Here is a 17,302-nt window from a genome sequence, read left to right on the forward strand (position 1 = left end):
ATTATATCTTGGTTACAAATAAAGGTAAAATGGCTATTTGGCTATTTAAAATATATCCATTGGCTCTTCTGAAAGTGTGTATTTATTTGATTTAAATATTTAATGCCAATAACATTCAAAGTTAAGTCCATTTCAAAATGACCTCTTTATAGCATTCCACATTTGAATCATGTGACTTAATTTATCAAGTTGTTGTGTAGACATAACAGTGTCTTCACTGAGCCACCAGATAACCACCCTAGCTGATTCACTAGTCTGTTCAGTTAAGCACTGGAGTCCTTTTCACTCCCTCCTTCTCCCCATACACCCATGCCCGGGCTTAACAATCAGGGTAAAGACTAGGCTGGTATTAGCATAGAGACCTCAACATACAATGGCTTACATAAAAGGGAAGCTTACTTCTCTCTTATGTAACAGTCTGACCAGTGTAGCTTACCTGGGCAGGTTCTTTCTCTCTTTTGCTCTCCTACCTTAGGACTTTGTCATTATTCACATCATTGAAGCATAGTGGAGAAGTCCACGGCAAGCAGTTTTCTTTGATTCAAATGAGTTAAAAATTGCACATATCTCATCCATTGACTGTTAATTGGTAAGATTATGGTCTCCTGGTTGCAAGAAGCTGCAGTGGCTGCTGGGAAATGTGTCTGCCAGGGTGGCCAGGAGCATGGGAGAATTGGAGAACAGGTTTAAGGGGACAATTCAAACACAACAACTTGATTGGTTGAATTGCCCCAATACGATGATTTCTCTTTCTTTCTCTCTTTCTTTCTTTCTTTCTTTCTTTCTTTCTTTCTTTCTTTCTTTCTTTCTTTCTTTTTCTCTTTCCTTTCTTTCTTTCTTTCTTTCATTCTGTCATTCATTCATACAAGAGTACACACTGCATACATATATAAATTCCTACTGTAGATATTTACTGATGATTGTGTGCTAGTTGCCAAGATCATAGCACTGCATAAGAAGGACATGGTCTCTGTCCTCATAGAGTTTATTTTAGAGAGCGGAAGACCCAGATTATGAACGATGATGATGACTAGTGTTAGGAAGGGCAAATATTGGTTGCTGGGAGAAAGTGATCTATAGTGGGGAGACCAGGGTATCAGGGATTTTTGTATTTTAGCCTTGTATGGAAGCAGTGTTAGCTTAACTTGATTTTCTTGTATCTTTCATGCCAATGCTGTTATGAACATTATCAGGCATGTTAATTTTGTTAATAGCTTTATTGAGATATAATTCATATCACAATACAATTCACCCACTTAAAGTGTACCGTTCGATGGCCTTGAGTATATTGCCAGAGTTTGTAACTATCATCCCAGTCTGGTTTCAGAACATTTTCAGCACCCCAGAAAGAGACCCCATAACCACCAGCAGTCACTCTCCTCAACTCAGCACCTGACAACAACTAATCTACTTTCTGTCTGCATAGATTGACCTATTTGGGACATTTCCCATAAATGGAATCCTACAATATGTAGTCTTTGGTGAGTGACTTCCTTCACTTAGCATGATGTTTTCAAGGTTCATCCCAAGCACTTAAATCTGTAACTATCAAAAAATAAATAAATTTGTAACTCTCTTACAACCTCAGAGTTGTTTGAGGTCTTACTCCTAAACCCAACAAAATGGTGACCTGAAATATTCTTAATGGGATGGAATTGGGGCAAACATGACTGTCCTCATGTTGTTTATATTTTCATAGAACTGACTTGGCCTCCCAACAGTTAAACTTCAAAATTTAAATGTTTGCATTTTAAGTTAGCTGTTTTTAAACATTGTTAACCATAATGCTAAACCAACTTACTCTGTAAACAAGAGCTGTTTCTCTTGAATGTTAGTTTCAAAGAGAAAAATTTTTTAAATATTGATTTCCAGAGAAATATGCTCAATAGAGTTCGTTTTCAAGCAGAAGCCACTTGTTGAAATGTACATGAAGGCATATTTAGTAGTAAAGGCAATCTCTGCAGCGATTATCAACTAGCCATATTTTGCACTGTGAACAATCAGAAATACAAAACCGAGTAACAAATGGTTTATTCATCTTTTTAAAATGATGTTTTTGTTCTTCATCTGCCAAGGGCACAAATATCCCAGTTGCTCACCTTGAGCATCTTAGGAAGAGATTCTCAGTTTAGGTGACAACATAACAGCTTAACAGAGATGTAGGAAGTATTGCCTTACTTTGGCAATTCACAAACCTCAGGAAGAAATTTGAAGCTTAACTGTACAAAAACAAAACCCTGTTTAAGGTTGCAGATCTGTGTTAACCTTGACTGCATTACCCAACTTGTATCTAGTAACATCCAGAACCTTAAAGGAGCAAATGTTCAATTGGTGGTAGAATCCTTATTTTGAGTCCATTTTAAAAGTTGACCTTCTGTCCAGGGTTGAGTTCCGATCTGAAGTTTATAGTACCTTTTGAAAAGGACTGCTGGTGAGTGGGAGTTCGCAATTGAAATATGAAGATTAATCATTTAAGTTTGTACTTCTCTGTCCTTGATCTGAACTCTTGGACTTCTGTAGCCTTTGCATGGTGGGGGTGGGGAGGGGAGAAGAATGAAAAAGCTTGAAGTCTTTATGCTCTGTTCAAATGTACTCTTTTTGAAGTGTGAAAATCATGCACATTTTCCCTTGAATTTTGTATATTAGCATGTATGTAGTATATAATTATAAGTAATTAGATGTTTTGTTAATTATCTGAAAGTGCAATGACTTATTTAAAATTACCTTTTAATTAAAAAAACAGTCTTGCGTCATCGGATGAATGGTGATGATTTCAGTCTGTGGATTGGCATGGTACTTTAATTCCTCGGCCTATCCCTCCAGGCCTCTTTTTTCTGGAAGTCTGTTTCCCTTTCAGAGGGTCCTGACTGTCCCTACAGGTCAGAGGAAGTGCCCTAAAATCTGTTCAGTACAGATGACTTACCTTAAAGTTTATGTAGAACAGTGATTTTCAGAGTGGGCATTGGGACCCATTTGTGGATTAGGAAATCTATTTAGTGGATTGTGCCCAAGGATTTTTAAGAAATGGAAGAAGCATACAATAGAGTAGAATAAAATAGAGTAAACTTACACTGTCTAATATGGAAACCACTAACCGCATGTTTTGCAGTGCGATTAGCCCAAACTTAATATGTGCTGTAAGTGTAAATTCGACAAAGTATTTAAAAGACTTTGTATGGAAAAAATATTTGAAATACTTGAATTATTATTCTCTCTTGATTATACATTGAAATGATCATATTTTTGTTATGTTAGGTTAAATAATATAAATTATTAACCTGAATTTTTACTGCTTCAGTGTGGTTACAATGACATGTGTGGCAGGTGTTATATTTCTAATGGACAGCATTGCTCAAGTCGATGGGGACTCTATCAGTGAATGACACCGCTATCAAGCCCTCTGCTCATGGTTCTAGGGGTTGGGGACAGGCAGGGAAATAAAATACAAATACACAGTGATAGGGCTGGGGAGGAAATATAGAAGGGTGAGGGAGATCAGATTGCCCGAGGAAGGGGTTCCAACTGTAAATAATCAGGTTAAGTCTGACTGTGAAGTGTGGGAGCATTGGAGCAAAGATTTAACATGTTCTAAAGAGAGCAAGTTGGCTTGTGTGGCTGAAGTAAAGTCATCAAGGGGGAGAGTAGTCAGAGGCAAGGTCAGGAAGTAACAGGGCTGGGGGGTGCCTGGCTGGTGCAATCAGAAGAGCAAGCGGCTCCTGATCTTGGGGTCATGAGTTTGAGCCCCAGGTTGGGTTTAGAGTTAAAAAAAAAAAAAAAGTTAAATTTTGGGGGGGAAAAAAAAGGAAGTAACAGGGCCAAACTGAGTAGGGCATGAGGACTCACTGGACTCAGTCTTTTAGTAAAATAGGGAACCATTGATGGGCTTTGAGGTGGGTCAGGATCTGACTCATGCTTTAAATGGATCACTCTGGAAGCCATTTTGAAATTTGCCTGTGGGTGAACAAAGCAAGATGATAGGGAGGGCGACTTGTTAGGAGGTCACTGTAATCATCCCAATGAGATAGGATGGTGGCTAGGACCAGGGTGGCAATAGAAGTGGAGAGAAGTAGTTAGAGTTGCTTTTGATTTGAAGGAAGAGCCAAAGGATTTCCTGGTTGAATAGATGTGGAATTTGAAAACGTTGCATCAGGGATGACTCTGAGATTTTTGTGCTGAATGATGGGGTAGTATCATCTGAAGGATTGCTTGTGAGTGGAAAGGAAAGAGTTAGAAGATGGAGGCTTTGCGCCCAAGCAACTGCTGGGAGGATGGAGCTGCCATTTACTGAAATAGCGAACCCTGTGGGGGAACAGGTTTGAGGGTTTTAAAGGAAAAAAAAAAATTAATCTCACTTGTTAAAGATGGTAAGATACACTTTATTCAGGACTATCACAATAGGTGTTGGGAACACTCCTGTAAGATTTTATGCGGGAGAGAGATTGGGCTCAACTCTGAATACAGCCCAGGCAAGTAGGAATTTATAACCAGGGAGGAGAGTGGGTGTCCGTAGATGGAGAATTACCAGAGGAAACATGGTGGGTAAGCAGAGGGTCTGAGCTACACAGATCTAACAGGGCTCTTGCTGAAGACACATCAGGGTGATCAGACACTCCCTGGGGGATGATGGAGGATGAGGAAACCAGTCACGTATCAGCAGTGATCAGATACTGAAGGTGGTGGAGGGGCTTGCAGTTAAACTGACTTAGCAGAGTTCTTGCTAAAACTGGATTTTATAGGGAGGAGCCTGACTAAAGTTTGGTCAAGCCAGGAGTCTTTGTCAGGGTGGATGAGGGAAGCAGGAGAAACCGGGAGTATAGCTGTAGACACATGGGCTTTGAGCTGTTTATTATTAACCCAGATTGAGCTGTCAAGTGGGCATTTGGATATATGGATCTAGAAATGTCCTAGCTGAGCCTACAGATTGAGGATCTGTAAGCAGGTAAAGGCATGAACCTGGATGAGCTCACCAAGGGAGCCATGGTGTAAGTAGAGGGAGAGTAGGGCTCCAAGATGTGGGTTCTGAAGCCAACACCGTTAAGAGATTTGGTTTCAGGATATAGTGAAGTAAGAGGCAAAGCTGGCAGGAAATTTGGGGGATTTGGATATACTGGGAGCCCATTGAGGACATTGTTTAAAGGTAGAGGGCATTGCGGTGCCTGAGTGGCTCAGTTGGTTCAGCATCCCACTCTTGGTTTCAGCTCAGATCATGATCTCGGGGTCATGAGATCGAGCCCCGCGTCTGACTCCGTCCTCAGTGCAGAAGCAGCTTGGGTTTCTTTCTCTCTCCCTCTTCCTTGCACTCTCTATCTCTCCCTAAAATAAATACTTTAAAAAAAATAAAGGAGAGCATTGTCAGCTGCATCAGAGGTGGCTAAGAGGTCAGAAGAGATGATGACAAAGAACGGACTGTTTGTGTTTGTCAACATGGAAGTCATTGGGGCGCCTGGGTGGCTCAGTTGGTTAAGCGACTGCCTTCGGCTCAGGTCATGATCCTGGAGTCCCTGGATCGAGTCCCGCATCGGGCTCCCTGCTCGGCGGGGAGTCTGCTTCTCCCTCTGACCCTCCCCCCTCTCATGTGCTCTCTCTCTCTCATTCTCTCTGTCTCAGATAAATAAAAATTAAAAAAAAAAAAATCTTTAAAAAAACATGGAAGTCATTTATAACCTTAACTAGAGTCAAAACTCCCACAATACATAGTGGCTTCGTACAACTACCGGTATGCTTATGGTAGGCATTGTGAATGGGTTTTCTGGGGATAGTCCCTGTTTATCACTATTATTTGTTAAGGTCGTCACATGTACCCCCACCCCTTGCAGCCCCGCATGGACAAGGGGCTAACTGTGATACTTGGGTCACAGTACAGCCTGTCAAGTGTAATCAAAGAAAAATTCACTGCTGCACAAAGGAATTCTGTGCATTTTGCCCCTCTCAATTCCTTCTCTACTCCAATGGTTGAGATAGTACTGTTTAAAGAAAAGGCAGATTGGGCGCCTGGGCGACTCAGTTGGTGAAGCGTCTGACTCTTGATCTCAGCTCAGGTCTTGATCTCAGGGTTGTGAATTCAGGCCCCACATTGGGCTCAAAAAAAGAAAAGAAAAGAAAAGGCAGAGGAAAAGGGGGATGCATAAAATATGTTGTTTCAGTCATCTGAAGTACACCACAGCTTGGTGTGGTTAACATGGTCTTCAGATTAGTAAAGTCCTAGTTTGTGCCTGAGCCACACGCCAGTCTGTCACCTTCACCTTATACTAATCTAGGTAGTCTTTGATGGGCTTGTCTGCCTTTCAACTCAAAGCATCAAGGATTCTGGCTTATTCAAAAATTCTGAAATACAGTGAACATTCTCAAGATTTCTAGGCTGGTCCCAAATCTTTAAGCATCTAGAAAACTGTAGGTAAAATAATAACAAGGATGCTTTCTCTCTTTAGGTACTAAATCCCATTAAGGTAGTATTGGGGGAGGTAAGAATATTCCCTCCTTGTGGAAGCTAATAACTGTCCTTCTTAGAGGAAGAAAATGTAGGAAGAACAATTTCACTGGTGACCTCCCCTAACCAGTTCAACATTTTATCAGTATCCTGCCGGGATTTTGTATATATAGATTTGTTTATATGTGCTCGTCCTGCACACACTATTTTGTTTCCTATTTTTTACCCTTACACTATCACAAGTATTTTTCCAAGTCATTACATGTTATATATAAATCTTATTTTAGGATACTTTGGCGACCTCTCTTGTTGTGTTGTTCATCCCTGCAATGGTGGGGCTTCCGATATTTTCCACTGAGTCATGATGGCCAGGATGTCTAAGTTGGCCATCTCAAGATAGCTCAGTCTCTTGAATTTGTTTTATAAATGATGTTGAGATTTTAGATTATCATCTAGTTTCTCCCTCTACTTCTAGATAATATTAAAATTAAACTGAGCCACATAAAATCACCCCTTGGGGTCAACTGTATGCATTTTCCACGGTTAGGTGAGGTACAATTCACATTAATTTTGATTTCAAAATGTCTAGACTTTAAGTTGGTAGGCATTTTTTTTTTTCCTGATCTGAATTGTTTTTGGTATTTTCCCACTCCCCCAACTTGATTTTCAGCCTGTGAGCTAGGAATTTTCTGTTCTTTCAAGGGTGAGCCATTCATCCTCTTCTTGTTTTATTAGCCCAAAACATCACTCCTTTCTCTTACCCCAGGGCAAGCCATTGTTTTATGTTTGCATTTGCATCTCCAGAATTTGCTTTGGTTGGGTTTCAGTCAATTTACCCAGAAAAATTAAAAATTACTTGCAGCTTTTAGAGTCTAACATTTTAAGTTCTCTTCTTTTGTTCACCATATCTCAGCAGTATCATCATTAATGGTGTAGGCAACAAATGTTTGAGTTCCAGTAAGGTTCGCTGTGTGTTTAAAATTGAGCTGTACACCACTGTGCTTTGTGGCCGTGACCCCATCTAGTTCTAAAATCCCCCAAACGGCCTTTCAGTGAAGTAGTCTTAGAACTTCAGAGAGGACCAAAGAATGTGGGACTTGACTGGTCTCTTCCTTGTAATGTACGAAAGATGAAACCGACATTCCGGAAAGGGACATGACAGACCCCAGGCCACTGCATAATTGTGACCCTCTGTGTTGGGAATCCCCTGCTCTTCTACACCTCTTCCTTCCTTTTATGATAGGATACCCCAAACAAGTGGAATTATTAAAATATGACTATTAAAAAGTTGGCTATTAAAAAAAAGACCTGACAAAAACCAAAATGTGTGTGTTTGGTTTTTTTTTTTTTTTAATGTAGATGGCCTTTATCTTGGATTTCATTTCCAGCACTATCTCCGTTTTCCAGCAATGTTAAGGGAAATGACACCATTTACATGTGTTTCAGCGTATTAACTATGAGAAATGTCCCCTAAATACCTTCATCTCAAAAATAAATAAAAATAAAAATGTTCATTTCAGGGGCGCTTCGGTGGCTCAGTCGTTGGGCGTCTGCCTTCGGCTCAGGTCATGATCCCAGGGTCCTGGGATCGAGCCCTGCATCAGGCTCCCTGCTCCGTGGGGAGTCTGCTTCTCCCTCTCCCACTCCCCCTGCTTGTGTTCCCTCTCTCGCTGTCTCTGTCTCTGTCAAATAAATAAATAAAATCTTTAAAAAAATGTTCATTTCAGAAGATGCCCATTTTTCCCTCTCCTTCCCACCTTCATGTCCTCCTTCCCTCCTCTGTCTCCCAGCTTCTGGATTTACCACTCCTCCTCCCTCCTGCTCCCACCCTCTCCTGTCTCTCCCTCTCTGTAGCCTGCCTCTGAAGGCTGATCTTTTTTTTTTTTTTTTTAAACAAGGCCATTTGATGAAGATGTATATAAAAGTAGAATGTTCCTGCCAGTTGACTACTACTGTGCATTTTCAAAATTGTTGAGTGTTATGTGTAACCTGAGAATCTCAGTGTCCACTGCCCTTACCTGACTGATTTGTACAGAGGAACACCTCCCGTGTGGCAGGTGCTTTGCCCCGGGCTGAGGCACAGGGAAGGATAGTTGTGTTTTGCTTGTGTTTCTTGAGGTATACACTGTCTATTTGATTGGAGCTACTTACGCTCCAAGGTCTTGTTCTCCCTAGCTCTGGAATGGGGTTGACATCCTCTCTTTATTTCCTTATGTGGGATAAAAATACATGAAGACCAATATAGAATTGTCACTGGGAACTTCACTGGCTAAGTTCTTATTATGTTATTAGTAATAGAAATAGCGTAGGAAATTCCCACGAACTTCGTTTTGTTTTCTGATGACACATGTTAAGCCAGCTCATTATAGGGAATTTGAAATTATAGAAAAGTAGACCAAGTATAAAAGAAAGAATAATCTAGAATCCTGACCCTGAGAATAATGTAAATTTTCTGTCATCCTTTTTTCGTTGAATGTACACATATTTAACAAAATTGCTGTCATCCAGTGTATAGAATTACCTGTTTTTAAAATTTAATATTACACAGTGAGTATTTTCCCATGTCATGAAGTATTCTTAAAGATATCTTAAATGACTACATGCTGTGTCATCCTTTTGCAGGTAACACAGTTTAATTGACTGTTCTTTAATATTGCGTGTGGAGACTGTTTCCAGTTTTTCTGTAATATATTTATTGCACTGGGCATATCTGTGCATAAATGTTTGTCAATTATTTTTATTTCTTTAGATATATTCTAGATGTGGAAATTACTAGAAGAGAGTTTATGGAATTCTTACAGGGTTTCCATACTTGTCATACTGTTTTTCAAAAATACACCTATTTACACTCCTATTAACACTGAATGAGAGTGTTTATTTCACTGCAACTTTGCCAACAATGAGTATCAACATTTTTTTGTTATCATGTGAATCATAGAAAAAAAGTGTATCTCATTTTTTTCTTGTTCAATTCTTTGACTATAAATGAAGTTCAGAAATTTTATTTCTTTAGGCTGTTTGCATTTTTTCTTTTAATTGTTCATAGTTTCTGGAGCAGCCAGGGGTTGAAGGAGTAGGAATGAGGAAGCCATAATGCTGAGAGCATGGGGAAGGGATCCTGTCATTGGCAGGGTCCTTGACCAGTGGCACTTATGGCCGAAATTACAGAGTAGATTCACAGAGTACTACATTGCAGCTTTGGTCTAAGTGCTAAAATTAGAAAAGGCCTGACCCTTGGCACTCAGATGTTCCTGAAACCAGATGGAGAGATCTGGGGCTCCATAAGCTTTCCAAAAATTTGGATGCTTTAAATTTATTCCTTTATTCACCAAATAATTATTGAATGCTTACTTGTTTCAAGCACTCTTCTAGGCACCAGGGATATACTGGTAAACAACAAAAGAGAGGCTCTTTAAATGTGGTGAGTCTCCCTCATTGCTTTATAATGAGGACAAATGGAGAATTCTCCATAAAGCACTTAGCACAGTGAGAGTCATGCTTGCTTCTCTTCTCACTGCTTCTCCTGTTTCTTTGTTAGCAGCAGCAGCTCAAATAAGAACCTGCGTCCAGCCAGGTCCCATCTGTGGTCTCCCTGTCACACTTGGGAAAGACACGCTGTCACAGGCCCGGTCTCCCGCCAGCCTGACAAGCTTCTCTCCGTTTCTCTTTTAGCCCCTTTCTTTATCCACTGAGCTAATGTCCTCCAGCCATGTGGTTGAGGAAGCCTGTAGAGAAGCAGGGCTGAGTGCAGTTGAGCAGTAATACCTTGGGGACAGACCTAGGGACTTCAGAGGAGCCCTTCCCATTTGCATCCTGTTAGTAGGGGTATTCCTGAAGGCTGAGAGGTGCTCCCTGGTCATTGGCTCTTTATCTGGAAGCTCAACCAGCTGATTCTCATCAACCCCTGAGTGAAGGAATCCAAAATAGAAAAGGAAAATGTTCTTCCTCTGGATTTCTCAGTTTTCTCTGGGATTCCGGAACTCTGCACTGAGTGGGGAAAGACAGGCCCCCTCGAACCCAGGACCACACTGGCTTTCTCTCTGGCTTGTCCCACTCCTGGGAATGCACTTGGCAACCATCGCCCTTTCTGTGTACTTGCCTGGTTCCTGTCACCACTGTTTGAAAACACAACTGATTTGTAATTGAGATAAACATTCTCAATGCTGAAATGATGAAGGGGTAGCTCAGGGTTGCGGTCCTGGTGCCCTGCTCAGAGGCGTGGATTAGAAGTGGGCTTCGTCTGAGTTTGGATGTGTCAGTTCTTGGGCAGGTCCCGACATGCTCTGCCACTTGTTTCCATCTGAGACATGGGGAGAATGAAAAGATCCGTCACGTAGATGTGCTGTGAGGATTGTATAAAGAAGTTTGGTTAGAGGTCTGCTTTGCAGATCCAGCCCTGTTACTTTTGGGCTTCGTCATCTAGAGGAAGCAACCAGCTTCTCTAAGCTTTTTTTCCCTTATCTAAAAAATAGGGACTTGGAAGTCATTGGAAGATTAACTGAGTTATTCCAAGTAAAAAGTGCTTAGAGCAGTCTTCATATCCAGGAAAGGTTCGGTGATGTTGGCTCAGTGATGTCTATTTTTGTTATCAGCACCGTGCATGGAATGTAGTGAGTTCTCAAGAATGGTAATACATTTTATTATTAATTAGCTTTAAAGATAATGAAAATGGCTTTAAGTGGCTGTTTTTATGGGGGAGAATCTAGTTAGTGGAAATAGAAATGAAAGAGGCATCCTGATACCTTTCCCTGGCCCCAAATAGAAAATACAACACAAACTTTTAAGATCCTAAGAAGAAAGAAGGGGTCTGTGAGGTTTTCGAGATAACATTATATTTCTGTACCATCTTCTCCTTCTCACCTCCCACCTGCCATCACCAGGTAAAGGGTGGGGCCGTCTAGCGGGATCGAACTGGCTCATTTTTAGGAATTTGAATCAGCCTGTTGGCTACACTGCAGCTTGGATCTGAGTGCTAAAATTTAGGCCAGGCCATTGATACCCAGATGCTCCTGAGTTCAGATGGAGAGATCTGGGAACTCACAAGCTTTTTAAAACCTAAACTGTGTGACAGAAATAGTGTGAAAAGGTTTTCCAGGGTTGTGCATGAGATTCGTTGGCTCTAATGTAATCTTATTATAGAACTTAACACTTGGAGACTACGTTAAAAGAGCATTAAGCTTGTGTCCTCAGCACTTCACATTGAGAGGAATGTGGGTAGAAATTTCATTGAGTATTCACTGTGTCCAAGGCCAGAGAGAGAGAGAGAGTGAGAGAGAGACAGAGACTGAACTGGAGGGAGGAAGGGAAGGAAGGAGGCCCCCAGGGCAGGACGCAGGAATTCCTGTCTATCTGGGAGAAAGTAAAGTCTCTTTTCCACTGCTCAGTTGTGTTTTAAGGGAGTAGGGATTGGCTTTTTGGGGTACACTTAGAAGAAGTTACCTTGACCCAACTGTTATGCAAGTTGTGCACATATGTGCATGCATGTGCATACCCCCCCAGGGGGTGGCAAGCCCTTTCTCTTTGGAAAGCTCCAGAATGTATCATTTCCATCAAGGATGTGAGGAATGATCAGAGGGCTACTTCATATATGTTTATGAAGCCCAACAAGCAATTTTCTCTCTTTGTTCCTTTCAATGCATTGTTTGATTTTTCTTACACATGGTGTTTTTCATTGTAAAAATAAACAGGAGAACATAAGCAAGAAAGTAAACATGATGGCAGAATCATCCTCTAGCATCACAACCTGGACCATTTTGGAATCCATTCTTCTAAATATCACTCTCTCTGCCCATCTGTTAATTGAGTTGACCTGGGCTGTCCAGTGTGGTAACCAGTTGCGAAGCAGCTCTTGAGCAGTTGAAACGTGGCTAGTCTGAATGGACATGAGCTGTACTTGTCAAATCCCCACCAGATTTTGAAAAAAAAGAAAAAAAAACTGGGACTATAAAATAGATACTAAGTTTAGATATTGACTACAGGTTGAAATGGTAATACTTTAGATATATGGGATTAAACAAAATGTACAATTAAATGTAATTCCATTTGTGACTTACGTTATATTTTTTTCTTGAAGAGTTTAAGTAGTTCTACATCTAACATGGGGCTCGAACTTACAACCCTGAGATTCAGAGTTGCACGCTCCCCCAACTGAGCCAGCCAGGCACCCCCTCACATTATATTCTTACTCTGCAGTTGGGTATAGATACATCGCAGTTCTAACGGGATCATGCTGCCTTTTTCTTACTTTTTGAAAATTTGTAGCACATTTTCTTTTGAATTTAAAAATAGGTTGCCAGTATCTTTCTGTCACGATTAGTATATGTATGGCAGCATCATTATTACCTTCTAGTTGTGTGTAGATATATCACGATTTATTGCACCAGTTCCGCTTTGTTGGGATATACAGAGATGTATACAATAATGCTGGTGAGCAAGCTTGTGGTTTCAGCTTTAAAAGCCTGTCTGATTATTTCCTTAGGGTTTCTCTACTGGAGCATGATGGACATTTGGGGCTGGAAAATGTTCTGTTGTGGGACTGTTGGATGTTCAGCAGTGTCCGTAGCTTCTACCCACTAGATGCCAGTAGCACACCCTCCCCATTCTCATCCCCAGTATGGGAAAACAGAAAACATCCCCAGACGTTACCGTGCGTCCCCTGCAAAATTGCCCTGGGGTTGAGAAGGTACTGACTTAGGGAAGATTATCAGAATGGGAGTTGTTGGGTGAAAAGGTATATGTATTTAAAATTTAGATCGGTAGCTAGCTTGCCAGCTAGATACTGATATACATCGAAAATTTTGTATATATTTCCAAACTGTTTTCTAGAAAAATGGTACCAATTCGTGTATCTATTGAAAACAACTAAGATCCTCATTACAGGTCTACAAGAGGCTTAAGAAGGGAGGGTTGGGTATTTGTTATTTTATTTTGGGGGAATTTGTTTAATCGCATTGCTTCCTAAGATCAGGTCTTTAATGACCTCAATGGAGGCAGTAGAGGTATTTCCAGTTCGGCAAGGAAGTGCCAAGGGGTCATCTTTACTTAGCATCATGTACAGGGCTTCTGGGCTCATAAAAGGGGGGAAAAAAGAGGGTAGACCATCAAAGAGAAAACCTATTACTTCACAATTTTAGACTTTTCCTACAGTGAGAAAAAGGAATACTAGTAAATCCTGGTAATAGTAGTTAATTATTGAATGTTTGCTCTGTATCAGGCACTGGACTAAGCGCTATTACATATAATTTCATTTAAACTTCAGAAACACCTGGTGGTTAGGTGAGAGCTGCTGGTTTCCCCAGGGGAAGGAAGACACCACCAGCCATGCATCCAGAATGTCAGGGATCACATCTATAGTGTGTGGTGTGGCCAGGATTTGAAGTGGGCAGTCCAAATGAGGACACTGTTCATTTATTTACTCTTCCAACAAATACTTGAGCTTTTCCTATGTGCCAGCCATAGTAATCTTTGCTGAGTTTATAGTAATGAGTAAGAAAAGACATGGTCGCAGACCATTGGGGGCTGAGAAAGGCTGATCTAATGAGGACTAAGAAATGGAGGTGCGTGGGACTTTGTAGAGCCTGCAGTTGGGGGATTTGCGCTAGTCTGAGACGTCGGGGAAAGCTTCCAGGAGAAATGATGGTTAAAATGAGATCTGGAGAAAGAAGGGTGGAGGTGAGGTGTGGGAGCCCCAGAGAAGGAACAGTATGTCCCCTGTGCTGGGATGGATTATGATGTGTTGAAGAATGGACTCGTGGAGAAGGTGCCAGGGTGAGCATGAGGTGAAGGATGCAGGCTGTGGGCAGAATGTACATGGATTTGGATATGTGCCTCCAAAACAGGTTGTTCTTGTTTGTTTTTGTCGTGAGGGATGGGAGAGGGTTGGAGGAGGGAGAACAGGATCAGATTTGCAATGGGGAGGATCAATCTGCGAAGTGTTAAGAATGCCTTAGGGCAGTGGGGAGTAGATACAGAAACCCTAATAAGGGGAGCAGTCATTGATTCAATAAATAATGCCCACTTGGGCTTCACTTATTTATTGCTGCTTCACACACTGCCCTGAACCTTGGCTGCTTAAAACAATAATCATTGGTGCCAGATTCTTCCCTTTGGCTAGGGCTTAGCAGGGGTCATGACCTGATTCTCTCCTTGGCCTTTCCATCCTGATAGGCTTGGGTGTAAGAGAGCACTTCCAGGTTTCCTAAGGCCTAGGCCTGGTACTGGCCCAGCAACCGCTCACTGCTTTCTATTCGTCAGAGCGTGTCACATGCCCAGCCCACACACCAGGGGAGGAGGAAAATAGTCCACCTATCAATGGGCTCCAGCGTACAGGAATGGGAGGGATAATTGGTAGACAGCTTTGGAGGCAATCCATACAGTTCACGGCACTGAGAATAGAGCACTGCATGATACGGGCTAAATTCCCACTCTTCTGACCGTATAGAGGGAGACAATAAGCAAATAAATATGAGAACAGTGTCAGGTGTCATTTGTTTGGCAGCTAGGCTAAATTCGTGCCTAAAAGAGTGGCTGAGGAGGTATTGGCCACTTCGCATGATTGGACTATCAGGGGAGGTGCCAGTGAAGAGGTAACATTTAAGTGGCGGTGAAAAGAAGGAACCAGGCATAGGCTAGAGACCATGCATGCCATGTAGGTACACCAGCTAGTGCAGAGTCTACTGGTGAGTGAGTGAAGGTGGCTGCCCTAAAGTCCAGAAGTGAAGAGGGGGTGGAAGATGCGGTGGGGCAGGTGAATGTGGCCAGCTCTTGCAGAAGACCAAGCTGGAGAAGACTGTAATTTAGACTCTGATGTTGATGGAGGACAGCAAGGGAAGAAAGGCTTTAAGAGAGAGATTGAGGAGTGAAAATTAGGCAGTTGTCATGATGGACTGAGGAAATGATATGATAGGGGGTGTTGTTCAAAATGACACCTTGATTGCTGATGTGAACATCTCCTGATGGAGGTCATGTTGGTTGAGTCAGTGGAATGTTAGGAAGGCCCAAGTGTGGAATGGGAAGATAATGAGATTGGGTTTGGACACACTTTGGATTTTTCAGGATGCATCCACTTTTTATATGCTATAGACAGTGTTTGGGTTCACCCCAAGTTCATAGGTTGAATCCTAATACTGAGCGTCATGGTGTTTGGAGATGGGGCCTTTGGGAGGGGACTGGTCCTGTGGGTGGAGCCCTCTTGAATGTGATTAGCACTCTTGAAAACAGGTGCCAAATTCCTCCCCTGCTTCTGCTATGTGAGGACACAGAAAAAGATGACCATGGCTGAGCCAGAAGGCGGGTCCTCACCAGACACCTAAGACACCTCATCTATTGGCTCCTTGATCTTGGACTTCCCAGCCTCCAGAACTGTGAGAAATAACTTTGTTTGTAAGCCACCTGGTGTATGGCATTCTGTTATGGCAGCCCCATTGCACTATGACAATGTAGTTGTTTCTTCCCTGGAACCAGACAGCCCAGAAATTCTTAGAGCAGCAAAACTGAGCTTATAGACTTGCCTTTGAAACCTTCATAGTTACTCAGAAAGACTTCGTCTTACGTGCCCTGTGATATTTTTTCAGAAAACATCACTGGAGGCCATGGAAAGGAGGTAACCCTGTAGCTTAGAAAAGAGAATAATCGAAAACAGCCAAGTGTCTGTACTTGCTCGCGAGCCTGCAGAATTTGCTTATAAGTGTGTATTTCATAATGCCGCAGTTTGATTTCTTTTTAATCATTGTTTTTTTGTGTGTTTGCTGAATTTTCAGGGTTTTTAATTTGTGCTGTGTCTACCCATCATTTGTGCAAATTAGCAGGGTTTAACTATAAATGAAAATGTCAAAGTTATTACATTATTTAAAATTAAAGAATAATTAGACTGGAGGAAAACAGGCTGAAAGAATGCTCCAGGATATGTTCAAGGTGGAATGGAACAGGAAAAACATGCAGAAAGGATACACAGGAGAGAGTGGGGAACCCCTCCAACTTCCAGGAACACGGATATGTGATTACCATATCACTTGTAACCCCCAGGATGTGACAGACCCGGAAGCCTCATGTCTGCCATTGGATGTAGGCACGTAGGATTTTCTTTTTCTTTCTTTCTTTTTTTTTTAAATTTTATTTTATTTATATATTTGACAGAGAGAGAGAGAGTGAGTGAGTGTGAGTGCACAAGCAGGGGGAGCAGGAGAGGGAGAAGCAGGCTCCTCGCTGAGCAGGGAACCCAGGACCCTAGGATCATGACCTGAGCTGAAGGCAGACGCTTAACCGACTGAGCCACCCAGGTGCCCCAAGCATTTTCTAACAGGACTATAAAATGTTTTAATTTTACAAAGGGTGTTATGGGGGGATATTTTATCAGGCTGTTGGGGTCCACTGTAGTGGATATCAGCTGATACTCCAGAATTGTGCCTCCTCTCTTGGTATTGTTTTTAGTATCTGTCAAGGGCGCCTGGTTGTCTGATCCTATCAAAAAGATGCCAGTAAAAGGGAAGCCCAAGGATAGGGTAGGTAAGAAGGTAGTGGGGATGTATGTTCCCAGTTGGCAAGGTTGTTGACTCACAAGGTTCACAAATGCAGCAGCAAAAATCAACTGTTGTTTCTAGGGATTTATAGTTACCCAGCCGAGGGGCGCCTGGGTGGCTCAGTCGTTAAGCGTCTGCCTTCGGCTCAGGTCATGATCCCAGGGTCCTAGGATCGAGCCCCGCAGCGGGCTCCCTGCTCAGTGGGAAGCCTGCTTCTCCTCCCACTCCCTCTGCTTGTGTTCCTGCTCTCACTATCTCTGTCAAGTAAATAAATAAAATCTTAAAAAAATAATAAAAAATAAAAAATATAGTTACCCAGCCGAGAAAAGGGCAGTATATAGGGATCTAACTTGCAGCA

General features: G+C 41.9%; 1 protein-coding gene across 3 annotated transcripts in view; it reads left to right on the forward strand.

Annotated features, from left to right (window-relative positions):
* The window catches only part of FOXP1 (forkhead box P1), a 375,324-nt gene that overhangs the window by 56,601 nt on the left and 301,421 nt on the right, over positions 1–17,302 (forward strand). The gene's annotated exons all lie outside the window — the stretch shown is intronic.

Source organism: Mirounga angustirostris, unplaced genomic scaffold, assembly GCF_029215605.1.
Source record: "Mirounga angustirostris isolate CCGP_5_RB_7025 unplaced genomic scaffold, mMirAng1.0.hap1 SCAF_1, whole genome shotgun sequence".
Taxonomy (NCBI): domain Eukaryota; kingdom Metazoa; phylum Chordata; class Mammalia; order Carnivora; family Phocidae; genus Mirounga; species Mirounga angustirostris.